This window comes from Populus trichocarpa, chromosome 17, assembly GCF_000002775.5.
Source record: "Populus trichocarpa isolate Nisqually-1 chromosome 17, P.trichocarpa_v4.1, whole genome shotgun sequence".
Classification (NCBI taxonomy): domain Eukaryota; kingdom Viridiplantae; phylum Streptophyta; class Magnoliopsida; order Malpighiales; family Salicaceae; genus Populus; species Populus trichocarpa.
The window spans coordinates 13,953,942-13,969,008 of record NC_037301.2 but is presented as its reverse complement, the minus strand read 5'-3'; the positions used below and the strand labels follow the sequence as shown (position 1 = coordinate 13,969,008).

Genomic DNA, 15,067 nt, shown 5'->3' with positions numbered 1-15,067 from the left:
CCCCTTCACCTGTTCTTCTTGAGTGAGGATAGAGTATACCTTGTGCAACCCCGGTAATGGGTCTTGTGCCAAGATGTTAGATCGGGTTGTCCCGAACCGCTGCTCATCGAGACCCATAAGAAACAGGTGCACCTTCTCTTCCTCTCTTCTCTTTTCCAATTCTGAACCCAGATTGCATGTGCACTTTCCACACTTGCACGCCGGCAATTGCTCAAAATTGCCCAGCTCATCCCATAATTTTTTCAATTTCCCATAGTAATCCATGATAGTCATTCCTTTCTGTTTGCAATCGGCCAATTGGGACCTTAATTGTTGAATCCGAGGTCCATTGGTGATGCTGAATCGGTCTTTGATGTCCAACCACAAATCCCGTGCAATCTCGACATGAGATATGGTTGATCGAAGTGTGGATTCGATAGTGTTTCGAATCTAGGACACCAACAATGAGTTGATGGTCCACCAGTCTTCCCAATCGTCTGATTCTTCACTGGGTTGTTCAATAGACCCGTCGATGAACCCGAATTTCTTCCGGGCTCTCAAGGCCGTTCGGAACGAACGTGCCCACTCTTCATAGTTGTCCCCCTTCAGTTGAACCTGAGTAATCGTAAACCCAGGATTATCAAGAGATGTAATATCGTATGGCGAAATCGTTTTTCGATTCTCACTAGATACACTCTTGCTCCCGGACATGGATTCTGCCATGTATTCTGCTTGATTGTGTGTCTTATTTCGATTGTTTTAAAGCTCTGATATCATGATAAAATAATGGAATAATAAAACAGTAGAGAAGGGATGTTGCAGCTCTAAAAACCCTTAAGGTCTGCGTGTATTGTATTAGGGTTTTATAATCCCTAAATGTCCACAATTAATGCCTAAATACATGCCTAAGAATATTCACATTCCATAATAGGATAATATTACAATCAGCTCATCCCATATTTAGATATTCCATAATAGCTAGGCAGGGCAATGCTTGCTCTTCTGCAGCTCATAAGGATCCAATTGCAATTCTTGGAAGGTTAATTGGTCGAGAGACATTCTGTATTTTTTGTCATTAAATTCAAATGTAGTGATTTTATCTTGTCACTTACATTGATATTTTTTGATAAATATCAAGTATTTTAATTTTTTATGTTCTTTTTACTATATTTAATAAACAATTAATCATGAAAAAAGAACTATATAAACCTCTAAGAATTTGCATCTCATATAAATTAATACAACTATAGAGGTATTTTGTAGGTTCTTTATCTACTTGAATTAAAAGTATTCTGTATTTCCAAGTTGAGCACTAAGTTTTGGTATAATGGATAGAAGAAGTCCTAATCTGGACTTAATAATTTGTTAATCTGAACACAAGAGCTTATGATACCAAAACTTCATGCAAACAGAGAGATATATATAAAGATAATTGAAATCCTTGATTTGACTACAACCACGTATTGAGATTTTTAAGGATCGGCTATCGCCTACTGCTAATAGCTTAATTAAATTGCATAGTAATTTGTTGTTTGGTCGAATTGTTGCTGTCGTGTGGTTATCTATCAAAAAGTCGTCTTTCCACGATTTAAACGGGTAGCTGGATTGATAGGACAAGGTTCCGAGGAAACTCTCCTTTGAATCATGGTCATTGAACCCGCTTCGGAGTTGATACGGTCTAGAAGCTGGATCTCGGGTTTTATAGGTCAATCTGGAAAAATTAAAAAAATATATTTAAAATTTTAATATTTTATATGAAAAAATCAAGAAAAAATCCATGTAAATATAGGCTATACATATTGTAAATAATGAAGTTTAAAATAATATTTTAAAAAGTTTTTTTTATCCCACATTAAAAAGATAATATGTTAAGTTTTTAAGTTGAAGTATTTAAACCAAAATTGTTTTTATCCCACATTAAAAAAATAACTTTTTTCTTGGAAACATAAAGAATATATATTAATAGGTTTCAAATCCGACATTGAAAAAACATAACTTTTTTCTTGGAAACGTAGAGTATATATACAAAAGGACTTTAAATCCCACATTGAAAATATATTATGTTATCCTTTTAAGTTGAAGTATTTAAACCAAAACGTTTTTTATCCCACATTGAAAAAACATAACTTTTTTCTTGGGAACATATAATATATATAATAATGAGTTTCAAATCCCACATTGAAAAAACATAATTTTGTTTTTGAAACATAGAGTATATATACGAAAGAGCTTCAAATTTCACATTGAAAAGATACTATGTTATCCTTTTAAGTTGAAGTATTTAAACCAAAAAGTTTTTTATTTCACATTGAAAAAACATAACTTTTTTCTTGGGAACATAGAGTATATATACTAATGGGTTTCAAATCCCACATTGAAAAGACATAACTTTTTTTCTTGGAAACATAGAGTATATATACGAAAAGGTTTCAAATCCCACGTTAAAAAGATACTACGTTTTTCTTTTAAGTTGAAGTATTTAAATCAAAACGTTTTTTTTATTCCACATTGGAAAAACATAAATTTTTTTTAAAAAATATAGATTATATATACTAATGGGTTGAGGAGGCTACTAAAGCCTTTGATGCGACCAATGGAACCACTCTCGAGAAGAATGGGCAGATCTTACGAGTGGCTTATGCAAAGAGCATTCTTGGCCCAGGGGCATCAGGACCGTCACAGTCAAGCAGCTTAGCAGCAGCTGCAATTGAGGCAGCGGCATTTTCCCAACAGGTATTTCATGGAACCTTTCCTTCAATTATTGCAACTTCTTTTTGGTTAAGAACTTCAATTATTGGCATACTTTCAGACTTCAGAATTTGAATGAGCAGGGAAAATCTACTCTTTTTTTAGCAAGAAAATCTACGCTGTCCGTAAACTACTTTGATATTCTGTTATTTGAAGTCACTGAAAGTTTTTTGTGAAGTGATTGTGGGTGGGAAAGTAGGAGAAAGTTAACATTGCTCTTGTGTTTTGTACCTTAGAAATGTAACAGATACCCCAAAGACTTCTTGGAGAAATGGTTTTGTTAAGTGAATGTTGACAAGGAATCCACTCCATAAACTTCAGATGAATGTGGTTGGGTGTTTGTCAAGGTCCTACTTCCACCTTAATGGATTTGTGCTCAAACCTTTCGATGTTGATCTTTATGCGATTTCATTCATGCATTAATTAGACAGAGCAGGTTTTGCTATGGTTCGTTGAATGGAGAAATACCTCCTCAGGATTCTTTTCTTGTCCCTACCAATTCTATTTGTCGTTTGGAATATTACTAACGTCCCATTTGTTTGTTGAAAAATAATTTTTTTTGAAAAGTAAATTCCAGAAAAGAGAATTCCAGGAAAATAAATTATTTTCCGATGTTTGGTAGTGTAATGAAAAATAAGTTGGAAAACACTTTCCAGTGTTTGGTTATGTCATAGAAAATTAGCTGGAAAATAACTTATTAATGTTTTATTTTTTTCAAATTTATTAAAATAATGAGGGATAAATGTTACAAATTAAAAAGTTGAATGGGAATGAAATTGAAAAAAAATATAATTTCATAAATTATCTCAAATAAAATAAATAATAATCAAAATAATAGAGATCAAATCTAAAAAATAAAAAAATTGAAAGATGAAGAAATTAAAATAATAATAATTAACATTTCATAAATTATTTCAAATAAAATAAGTAAAAAATGATAAGGGAAAAGTAAATAACAATTATAAAAATAAGGATCAAAATTAATATAAAAATTATATTCTAAGGGATGAAATTGAAAAATAAATATTCAAAACAAAATATATATAGAAATCAAAAGTTTGAGGACCAAATTTGATATAATTAACAAATAATATGACATTTCTAAATTTTTCACAACTTTAAGAAAGTGTTTTTCGCCCAAAATAAAAAGAAAACACTTTCCTGGAAACCAAGCCAAATTTTTATTTGACTGTAAAGTGTTTTCCGTTGACCAGAAAGTATTTTTCGTTGACCAACTTTTCTAATGACAAACAAACACAGCCTAACTATAACTTAATATTGCTATATTTTTAGTTGCATTACTACTTGTACCCTTTATCTTAATTCCATGTGCTTCCTTTCTGGTTTATGAATTTGCTGATTTTATACATGATCATTGAATTTTTAAAATTTTATCTTTTCATATTCTAGTATGATGCTGCTGGACGGGCACCCAAGGGAACATAGCCCAGATGACAATCAATCTGCTGGTGGGCAGGAGCAAGCCGGTGGGGAGATTACAGTTCAAAAGGATGGTTCTGCACCACAATCTGGTTTTGTTTGGGATGAAGCATCTGGTTATTACTATGATGCTGCTTCGGGCTTCTACTTTGATGGAAATACAGGTTCCTTCTACATTTATTGTTCGGTTTGTATCAAGTGGAAGTGAAAGATAACATTTTGTACGTGTTGTGGATCTGAGCTGTTGTTGCAATGCATGAATTCAGTTGTAATTTGATCTAGGTCTCAATTACATGATGACAAGTTTATAATCGTTGTCTTTATGTTAAAAGAATTCCTGGAAAGGCAATGCTGTTTTCATTTTTTTAGTATAATTGGATGGGTAGTTGGCGTGTTTCGCACATTGCAAATGCTTTGTTACAGGTTCTTTCTGGTACAAGCTGACATATATTTCCTCTATGAAGTATTATAAATATATATTTTCATTTTGTTCCTACGAACAAGTTTTATCTGATGATACAGTTATATAGAGAAAGAGGTGGGAACAACATTCCTGTGTGGAACTTGGAAATCACGTTCATGGTTAACTGTCTTTCTGGGCATTTCAGCCTTTTTGGTAATTCAAAAGTAACAAGTTAGAAGTTAGTCTCTGAGATTGTGAGAGAAAATGTACATAGTACTTCCTGCAGATCTTGCACAAGTGCTTACCATGAAGAATACTTTGGGAACAGATGGCCTGCTTTTCTGTTGTGTTATTATTGTTATAGTTAGTGGAGGCTTTTGATTTCTATTTTAATCTGGGAGCTTGAAGTCCGTTACCACTTCTAATAACTGCTGAATGATTATTTGTATACTTTGTGAATAATGTATTAGGAAAATCATTCATGTGAGTTTTAGGAAAAAGAATAAGGTATCTCTCTGCATATATGGTGCATGTGCTTGTAATTTACTTTGTTGCCTTCCTTGAATTGACTGGAGTTGCTTATCTGTAAGCCTGTGTTTACTCTCATGGCTCTCAATTGTGCAATCTATAACCTCATCACTTAAATTTCTCTTAGGAATCATTTTGATCCTCCGCTTTTATTTTTCTGAAGATTCAATTTTTGCTTGTTTCCTTGGAAAAGTTTGGGATGAAAATTAAAAACTTGGCTATTGTTGCTTGAGAACCCGTTCAAAAGGTTCTATAGGAAGAAATTATTTTGCTGTGGTGGAGTGGTTGTCTTCTAGGAAATTTTTTACGGTTGTTGCTGTGAACTAACAACGTACAATATGTACAAGGACCAAGAACTTTTGAAGTTAGAATAGTTGTAACTAGCATTCTACATGTGTCGTCTTTAGAGCTTAATCTAAAGTCATATATAATTCCTTTTCAAGTTGGTTCTTTGATTGCGTGATATGCTCGTGTTCTGTGCAGGTCTTTATTATGATGGCAATCAAGGGGTTTGGTACTCTTATGACCAGCAAACTCAGCAGTACATCCCTTTCACAGATAACAATGACAATAAAGCATCTAGTAATCAGTCTGAGAATTCCAAGTCATCTGACGGTTCCAGTAACAGAAAAGTAGTAATTTCTGCTCCAGCTGCAACAATTACATCCACAGAGAAGGCTGCCTCATTACCTGATGCTGTCCAGGCTGCTGCTTCAGCAGCATTAGCTGCAGAGAAAAAAGAGAAGGAGAAAGCAAAAGAGATAAAACTTGCTTCAAAGAGCAGTATTTTGGCTACCAAGAAGAAAATGAACAATGTATTAACAATGTGGAAGCAAAGGAGTCATGAAGGACAGACTACCCGTGTGGCTCTTGATGATAGTCATCCATCTACTCCAGCTGATGACAGGTCGTTTTCAGTTGGGCAATCCACAAAGAAGAAGTTTAAATCTGATACAACAACCACAAAGAAGAGCTCTATGTCCAGTTCAGGAGTAGTCACAGCTCCATCTGCCCAAACTAATGGTTTGGAGTCTTCAGTCAAGCCAAGACCTGTGAGCAACAGCTCAGGAGGGACTTTGATGGGGGTTATAAGGGGTTCTGGACGAGGTGTTTTGAAGTCTGATACTTCATATTCTGGACCATCTGCTGGTGTTTCTACATCCAATGCTGCTGTACATCTAACCATGGCAGGTTCGTCAACAAATGCAGATACATCTTCTTTTGCAACTCCTTTTAGGACATATATATATATCTGCATTGGGCTCTTACACACCACCTGTGGCTGCTGGGAGTGGCAAGAGGAGATTTTCTGAAATGCCTCTAGCTTCTGCTTCTACTCACAAGGAGCAACCACAAAATTCCTACAGGGATCGTGCAGCTGAAAGGAGGAGCTTGTATGGTTCTTCTTCTGTTGGAGATGATTTGCCTGATGCGGATCCACGTAAGCTTTAACAATATGTTTTAAAGTATACCTTTACTCTATTTTTACAAGGTCATATCTTGTTAGGTAAATTGAACTTGGTGCCTTTTACATCTGCCTGTTAACCCCTGGATGTCTATCAGATCTTAGTTTTCCCAAACTTCTCAGTGATTCGAGTGAATGGGTTCCCATGTTTTGCTTCATAGAAATATTAACTTGTGAGGAATCCTTTGTGTTTGCCATTCATGATCTCTTAAAGATCGGGATTCTGCATTCAAAAGGAGTACTTTGGATCCAATGCCTTTCCCCCTGGTGTTGGAGGAGGACGTGTGATTGGAGATGCTCAGAGTTATGAGGTGATTACAGCAGACAAGGCACTTGGCGAGAGCAATGTAGGCAATCGAATGCTTCGCAATATGGGCTGGCAAGAAGGCTCGGTATCATTTCCTTCTCTTGCACTTAATAGTTTTTAACTGTGCTAATTTATTTTCTACTGTTCATAGCTATGATGATTATCCTTTTGACATGGGTTCGTGGCTAGTAAATCATCAGTTACTGCTGATAACTATGCTGATTATCCTTCTGAAATGGGTTTTAGTTGGTACAGCCCTTTCTTTTGTCTAAAAAATGCTCAAAAAAACTTTATATATCATTGGAGTTTTGCTAATATATGAAATAATTACTTCAATGGTATGATGTTCCTCTCATCTCTTTTCTGTTACATGCTTGTGCTAGAGTCCAATCGTATATACTGGTGATCAATGCTTTTGCAGTAATCATGCTACTAGATTCTAACTCGTATCCATTGTGGGGATTGTCTTCTCTGGTTTTTGTTATGAATTGCAGGGGCTGGGGAAGGATGGCGGTGGAATGATTGAACCAGTTCAAGCACAAGCCATAGATAGGAGAGCAGGACTTGGGAGTCAGCAGAAGAAGTTGGATCCTAGTCTTGAGGTGCAGGCTGGGGATAGTTACAAAACACTGATTCAAAAGAAGGCTCTTGCTAGGTTCCGGGAGATGTAGATTAGGGCTTAAGCTACGAGGCTGTGGTTGTAGATGAGGCCAATAAGCTATGACGCTGAGGGTGGAAATGTGGTAGTTTGGCGGGGCTAGGCAAGTGCTTTTAAGTGATTTACTGCAAACTCAAATCTCTTCTGCAATAGCCAGTCCTTGTAGATTTGTAAAAATTCATTCATAGAAGCTCCGGATTTTGTCTAAATTGTTTCCTTTTCTTCCCCAATGACCAGAGTTGCAGTCCTACACCTGCTGTCAAAGATGCTACAATATCAAATATCAACACACCATTGTAATGACCAAGGGAAAACCCAGTGAAATGGATGAATAAATTTTATGTTCAAGTGAAAAAGAATTTAATTAGTGCGCGCTATTTCCCTTATTGAATTTAACAGGTTGGATGCATTCAACCTTAAGAATTAAGGTAGTGTTTGGAGAATGAAGAAATATACATGTTTTTTATTTTATTTTGTGAAGGTAAAAATTTATTTTAAAATTATTACAGTCAATTAAATCAAACATATTTTTGTACCTTTTTATTTAAGATACTGTTTGTTTTTATGGTTGGAAAGTGTTTTTGCAATAATTTTTCTTTGATTTAAATTAATTTTTTTTGGATGTTTTTAAATTGTTTTGATGCGTTAGTATAAAAAAATAATAAAATATTATTTTGATATATTTCTAAGCGAAATGTACTTTGAAAAGCAACCGTCAACACAATACCACACATGCTCATAGTATACTACCCAAATGCAAGACATTGTTGGGGAACGTGGTTGAAACCGTGTTTTTCAAAAATTTGATTTTTTTTTTGCTTAATTTGTTTTTGTTTTCAAATTGTTTTATTGTGCTGATGTTAAAATGATTTAAAAAATAATAATAAAAATATTATTTTGATGTATTTCCGAGCAAAAAACACTTTGAACTGCAACCACCACCACACTCCTAAACACTCTCTAAATTATTATTTTTTTGTTTTTAGATTGTTTTGATGTGCTGATGTCAAAAATAATTAAAAAAAATAAAAAAAATATTATTTTGATGTATTTCCGAGTGAAAAACACTTTAAACCACAACACTCATAAACACCCCCTAAACTATTATTTTTTTTGTTTTCAAATTGTTTTGATGTGCTGATGTCACAAATAATTTTTTAAAAATATATTATTTTAGTATATTTCCGAGCAAAAAACACTTTGAACTGCAACCATTACCATTATCCTAAACACCCCTAAATTGGATCTTCACTGAATTTTTTGTTTTTCCCCTGTTATGGAATGTATGTGAATCTCTTCAGTCGTCAACAACTGGTCCTTCATGGCTTAGTTTTCTAGATCAAGCAGCTATCAAGCGGTATTCACATTTCTACTTGCTTTTAAGATATATCTGTTTCAAGTCTCTCCCTTGAAGGAAAACATTAAAAAAAGGTTTTAGGGTTTGCAAAATTGAGTGCTCTTTGTCAGGCTTACAGTCTAAGATTAAGAAGTATTTTCTTTTTCTCTATAAATATGTAAGCTTTTCTTCCTTCCAAGTTCCTTCTCCATTTGCTTGGTTCTTCCTCCTCAATTTCCATGTGACTCCACCATATGGTCTTGTTAATTTACTCGTATACACGACTGAATTCTAATGGTTTATGACTTCGACTACCACAGGCTTTGGTTTCCAACATTGACCTTAAAATACTACTATAAAGTGTGAGCTTTACAACAACTTGGCTGTTTCTCCGAGGAATAGAACTTAATTATGAAGTCCACTGATCGAAAGTCTTCATCATTTAGGTCAAATTAGTGAAATTCTGTGGAAAATGCTACCAAAGGAATTGAGAGGTGTTTTTCCAAAATCTAAACCATTCCATTGTCAACTTGTTGCAAGAGCAAAAGGATTCCGTTTAAACTTTAAAGTCTGCCTTGACTTCTTCCTTAACAAGAGGAAGAGAATGGACAATTGGCATGACAAAAAGAATGGTGGTTACAATATTTCTTAATTCAGTAGTGGGACGACAACAAGTTTGATGATAGGTATTTCCAAATAAACAAGAAAGTAAATTCATTTAAACCATAAAATTATTAATTATAAATGGAAATATCGACGGAAAATAATATTCATGTTTTCGTTGGTATTTCATCGACGGAAAGTCTCTCCCTGTAGATATCAAGAGAATTATAGATGGAAATTAATGAATAAAAAAAAAACTAGATATTAATTGCATTTATCAACCTTTTTTGATAAATTCCAAGTAGAAACTCATCTACTTTGGATGATAGCTGATCATGTAATATCCGCTTAGAGTCTCTAGAACACAAGAATTTATAGCATGGCGACATGAAGGTGTATATATATATATATATATATATATATTCGTTTCTGTAGTATCCTAGTTATGTAGTTTAATTTTCTTGGTTCAATTTATAGCATGGAGACATGAAGCCATAGATTTTGGAAATTCATTTTTGTTTCTTTTTCGCCTCTTTTTGGTGTTTTAATATAAATTAGGTAAGCTAGCGAATATGCCTAACTTTCTTCATTTTCACAAGTTACCTGCATATTTAAATTAATGACCACTGAATAAATCGGCAGTTTGTCAAACTAGTAACAAATGCAATTTATTAATTAGTAATCCATCCAAACTTACTGTAAATGTAATATACTAATGCAAGTGAGCTAGCTAGCTAGTAGCTCAATTAACAATAATTGAGTGATAATATGTCAACTAGAAAGAGATGACATCTCTGGTTCGAATCTGACTGTTTATACCTTCTAATTCACATGTAAATAAATGATCGTTGGGGACCTCAAGTTGGCAGGCTCTTTCCTGTGGTTTAACTCTTGAAAGTGACCATTTACTTGTGAATTATGTGAGCGTATCTACAATATCAAAAATAATAATAATAATAATAATAATAATATACTAATCAATATTACAAAACAACCACAAAATTTAATCACTAATTCCTGTTGAATATATAGACACTCCCACTTTTCGAATTCAGATTAATAGCCTATGATCTAAAGAGTAGAGGAGTAGCTGTGGTGGTCAAGATCATCTCCATGTAAACTTGAAGGAGGTAAATGAAGCCTTCCCGTCAGTTTTTGATGATGTCTAAGGATGATAATTATACCTGTTTCTATTTATCTTATTTATTTGAATAAAGACGAGTATGAAAGGATTTTTATCTTTATAAAAAACATGTAAAAATACTCGACTTATTAAGTATATGGAAGGGTCATTAATTAATTCTATGACTCGATGACCTCTATATCAGAATTAATTTATATATATAAATAATTTATTATGTTTATAATTCCTAAATGTATACTAAAATAATTTATATTTTTTAAAAAAAAAATATTTTGATTAAGTTTTTTTATATAAATATAAAGTATTTTAATTTTTTATGTTCTTTTTACTATATTTAATAAAAATTAATCATGAAAAAAAAATTTATATAGTGAATTTTGTTAAATTAATCTAGATTAATACAAAACAAAATATGAACATAAAAGAAAAAAGGGTTGTAATTTTTATTAATCTGTTTATTCTAAAGTGTTTGAATTAATCTAAATACAAAAAAATTATTTATAGGTTAAATTAAAAATTTTATTCTATTTTTAATAAATAAAATAAAATTAAATATATTATTTAACAGAATTGACAGCACTATTCTAGGTGGTAGCTAGCACCATCAAGATTTAATTTAATGTCGTTACTACTATTATATTTTTAGATTTCAGGATCTTTGGGAACGCGGCCTAACTCGCGTTTCTAAAAATTTTGAATTTATTTTACTTAAAATTAATAATTTTTTAGTGTTTTTAAATTATTTTAATGCGCTGATATCAAAAATAATTTTTAAAAATAAAAAAATATTAGTTTGATGTATTTTTTAAATAAAAAATACTTTAAAAAATAATCATAACACACCCTTAAACACACCCAAAAAATACATGCTTACTAGGGGAAGGGCTGGCATCTTTACTTGATTGAATTTTCAGTATCAATAGACGATAGCTTGTAATTTATCAAGATTGAGTATCAAAATAAGTTTTTTTTTTGTATGAAATTGGAATCCACCTCCTATTTTATTTGTCATTTTCACTTTGTGGTCCTTTGACTTTTAATTCAGCCCTTTCTTCAGAAATTGTTTTTATCAAATGAGTACTAATTAATTTGGGTTCTAAATGGCTCAATTGTGAAGAAAATAAATTCATGAACCAAATTAAATCTTTTAAAAATCTTAACTATCCCAATCCATCGTAATTTGTAAAATGATGAACATTATTTAAAGCTACATTGTTTTGGCCACAAGGCATAGTCTCTGTTAATATTTTGCTCAGATTGTACCGCAAGTTTTTACTTTTTTGCAAAGCAAAGATAGGTCAAGGACTCCAAGGCTAAAATAGACAGTCCCAACTCTAGCAATGGCATTAACATTCTTTTAAAACTCGAAATACTAATCTAACGGATCAACTTAAAATTTGTATCGGTCTGAGTTGAATAAAAAATAAAATAGAAAAATTTGACCGATTAATCAGCTTGGAATTGATCAATTGGAACTATATATTGAAACTCGGTGCTAAATTTTTTTATTGAATTTATTTTTATAAAAATTATATCATTTTGATTCTTCAAAAAAAAAAAGAATTTTTGTTTTATTGTTAATGGAGTTTTAAAACTATGAAAAAATGAAAGCAATTTACATAACCACAAGGAAACATGAACAGAAGAGGGCTTCATGAATTGATGGTTCATTGTCATTAAACATGGGCCATTAAGGCCACCGCCGAACTCTTTCTCTTGTCTTGAACGCGACTGACGTCGTTCACATATTTCTTCTTCTTGTCCTCCATCAATTGCCATGGCCAACAACCTCCACACACATCACATGCATGGAGTCCGCCATTGATGGAATAAGAAGATTTGGAAAAAAAAAAAAAAAATTCATAGTACAAGACTATGAAAAAGACAACGTTGAAAAACCGAGTGGTAGCTTTCCTTCACACACCTTTGAAGGAAATATATATCGTCGAAAATCAGAAGCAAAATCTCCTGGAAATTTACTCTCAAGATCAGAAATATATTAGCTTGGCAACTTCTTAGCTCTTTCTCTTTGATGAAACCATTTTAGGAGTGCGAAATTTTCTTTTTGGACACAGATATTTTTGCCAATTTCATCTTTTAATTTTTTTTTAAAAAAATTCAATTAAGTCTCTCGGTAATATATAATCCAAAAATTGAAGGGCAATTTTCAGGTTTTTTCCTTTTTTTTTAGCAGCAATAATAATTTTATTGTCTTCGTTTTTCACAAATTTTTTGGACTTTTGCCGTCTCATATGTCAAAGAATCATTATTATGTAGCAGTGCACTTGAGGTATCAAACACTATTTTGTCCTATATATTTCAACAACTTTATAGGAGGAATGAACATTAAAAAAATAAATGTTGAATTCAGAAACATATAGAATCTAATTTCCCTTTCCTTGCCCTATTCTAATTCTGTGGGCATGATCAAACGCTGGAAATATGTCTCTGTCCTCTACTTTCTCCTACCAGAACTTCTAACCTAGTTGACTCTTCAACAAATATTGTTTTGTCCCATCTGATTTTGTTAACCCTAACTTCTACAATTTTTACAGAAATATATAGGTGTATAAATTACTGCAACTTTTCACATCCACAAGTTTGAAGTTAAGGACTAATCATGCATAGAATTATCATTATAAATGCCAAACAATTACATGAAATGGGTGATATTCTTGATTTATTTGTGTTTGTCACATGTTTTTTAAAAGTATTTTTTATTTAAAAATAATTTAAATATATCAATATATTTAAATCATTAAAAAATATTTAAATTACATGTAAACTAACCCGAACATCCATGGTTATAAAAAAAAAAATTAAGGACTAATCATGCATAGAATTATCATTATAAAGGCCAAATAATGATATAAAGTCGGCGATATTCTTGACTTATTTGTGTTTGTCACCGTGGTGAGAATGTTTTTTAAAAATATTTTTTATTTAAAAATAATTTAAATATATCAATATATTTAAATCATTGAAAAATATTTAAATAATATGTAAGCTGGCTGGACATCCACGGTTATAAAAAAAAGTTAAAGACTAATCATGCATATAATTATTATTATAAAAGCCAAATAATAACATACAAGATATTCTTAACTTTTATATATATATATATATATATATATATATATATATATATATATATATATATATATATATCAGTTTACAGATATCTCAACTAATTTCACAAACCTTATAATTATTTTACCATCTACTCAATTAATTCTACAATTCTCAGCCTCAAATACCACAAGAAAAACAAATCTTAAAATTTTAAATTTTTATTATTGTACCATCTACTCAATAGATGATATAGATGGTAGATAGGTATAATTAACTATGTACTTGTTTGCCACTGAATATTATGGACCACAGTACGTATAATTAAGTGTAAGATCACAGCCACACACAGATGTGAATATGATCACTTTCAACATAAGTAATTTTCCCTCTAGTTTCCACGCAACTCATCAAAACTCATTTAGTAGTAACCCACCCAAGTTTCACAAGATTAGGTGATCATTTAGTATTAGATTATTTTAAATTAAATTAATATTATTATTAGAAGCGGCGAAGACAACATTTGTTTCTACTCATTTGAACTCAACATTTGTCCCGTTTTCTTTGGAACAGTAGATACTGATTTATTATTATTATTATTATTATTATTATTATTATTAAATAGCAATACATGAATTGAAGTAGTCAACATAAAAAAAAAAAGGGTCGGTATGGAAATAGTTTCTTATCAATTCTTTGATTAAGTAAAACTTGATTAGAAATTAAGAGACTTGAATATCTCACCAAATGATACTGCTAATTTTTTCTCTCCATGTAGTAATAATTAATATGTAGTGATAATAACTTATGGTGACAAGTAATTAGATAATGAATTGTTTTTTCTAGCTAATAACATATATATAGTTATATTTGAGGAAAATTGCTTTTAATTTTACAATCTATACTTGAAATCAAATTTAATAATCAGTCTTTTTCTTAGAGGAAATGATCAATCAATCCTTATTTCTAAAACAAAATCAATCATCAAATCTTAGACATAGAGAAAATAATCTAAAAAAAACTATATGTCATGAATTTTTTATGTTATATATCTTAAAATTCAGTTAAATATATAGATATGGTAAGATTTTCTAAATGTATTTGAGTGCATAACAAATAATAACATGTGAGCATGTAACACTGTTTTAAAACTCCTTCCGACCAAAGATTTAAATATTCTCCACATAATATATGGTACTATATTTTGTTTTCACCAAAAAAAAAAACTCGAAATTATAATAATTTATAATTGAGTTTCTTAAAATATTTCCTTTACCAGGTTCGTAATTGCTTATATCAACACCCAATGTTTTTGATTAAAAAAGAGGATAAAATATTAGCATCAAATCCATATAATAATTTCGATCTCCAAAGCCACCGGCCACAT

At 31.6% G+C, this 15,067-nt stretch overlaps 1 pseudogene; it reads left to right on the top strand.

Annotated features, from left to right (window-relative positions):
- Positions 1–1,623: 1,623 nt before the first annotated feature.
- Positions 1,624–7,867, top strand: LOC18106560 (SUPPRESSOR OF ABI3-5-like; annotated as a pseudogene).
- Positions 7,868–15,067: the final 7,200 nt, after the last annotated feature.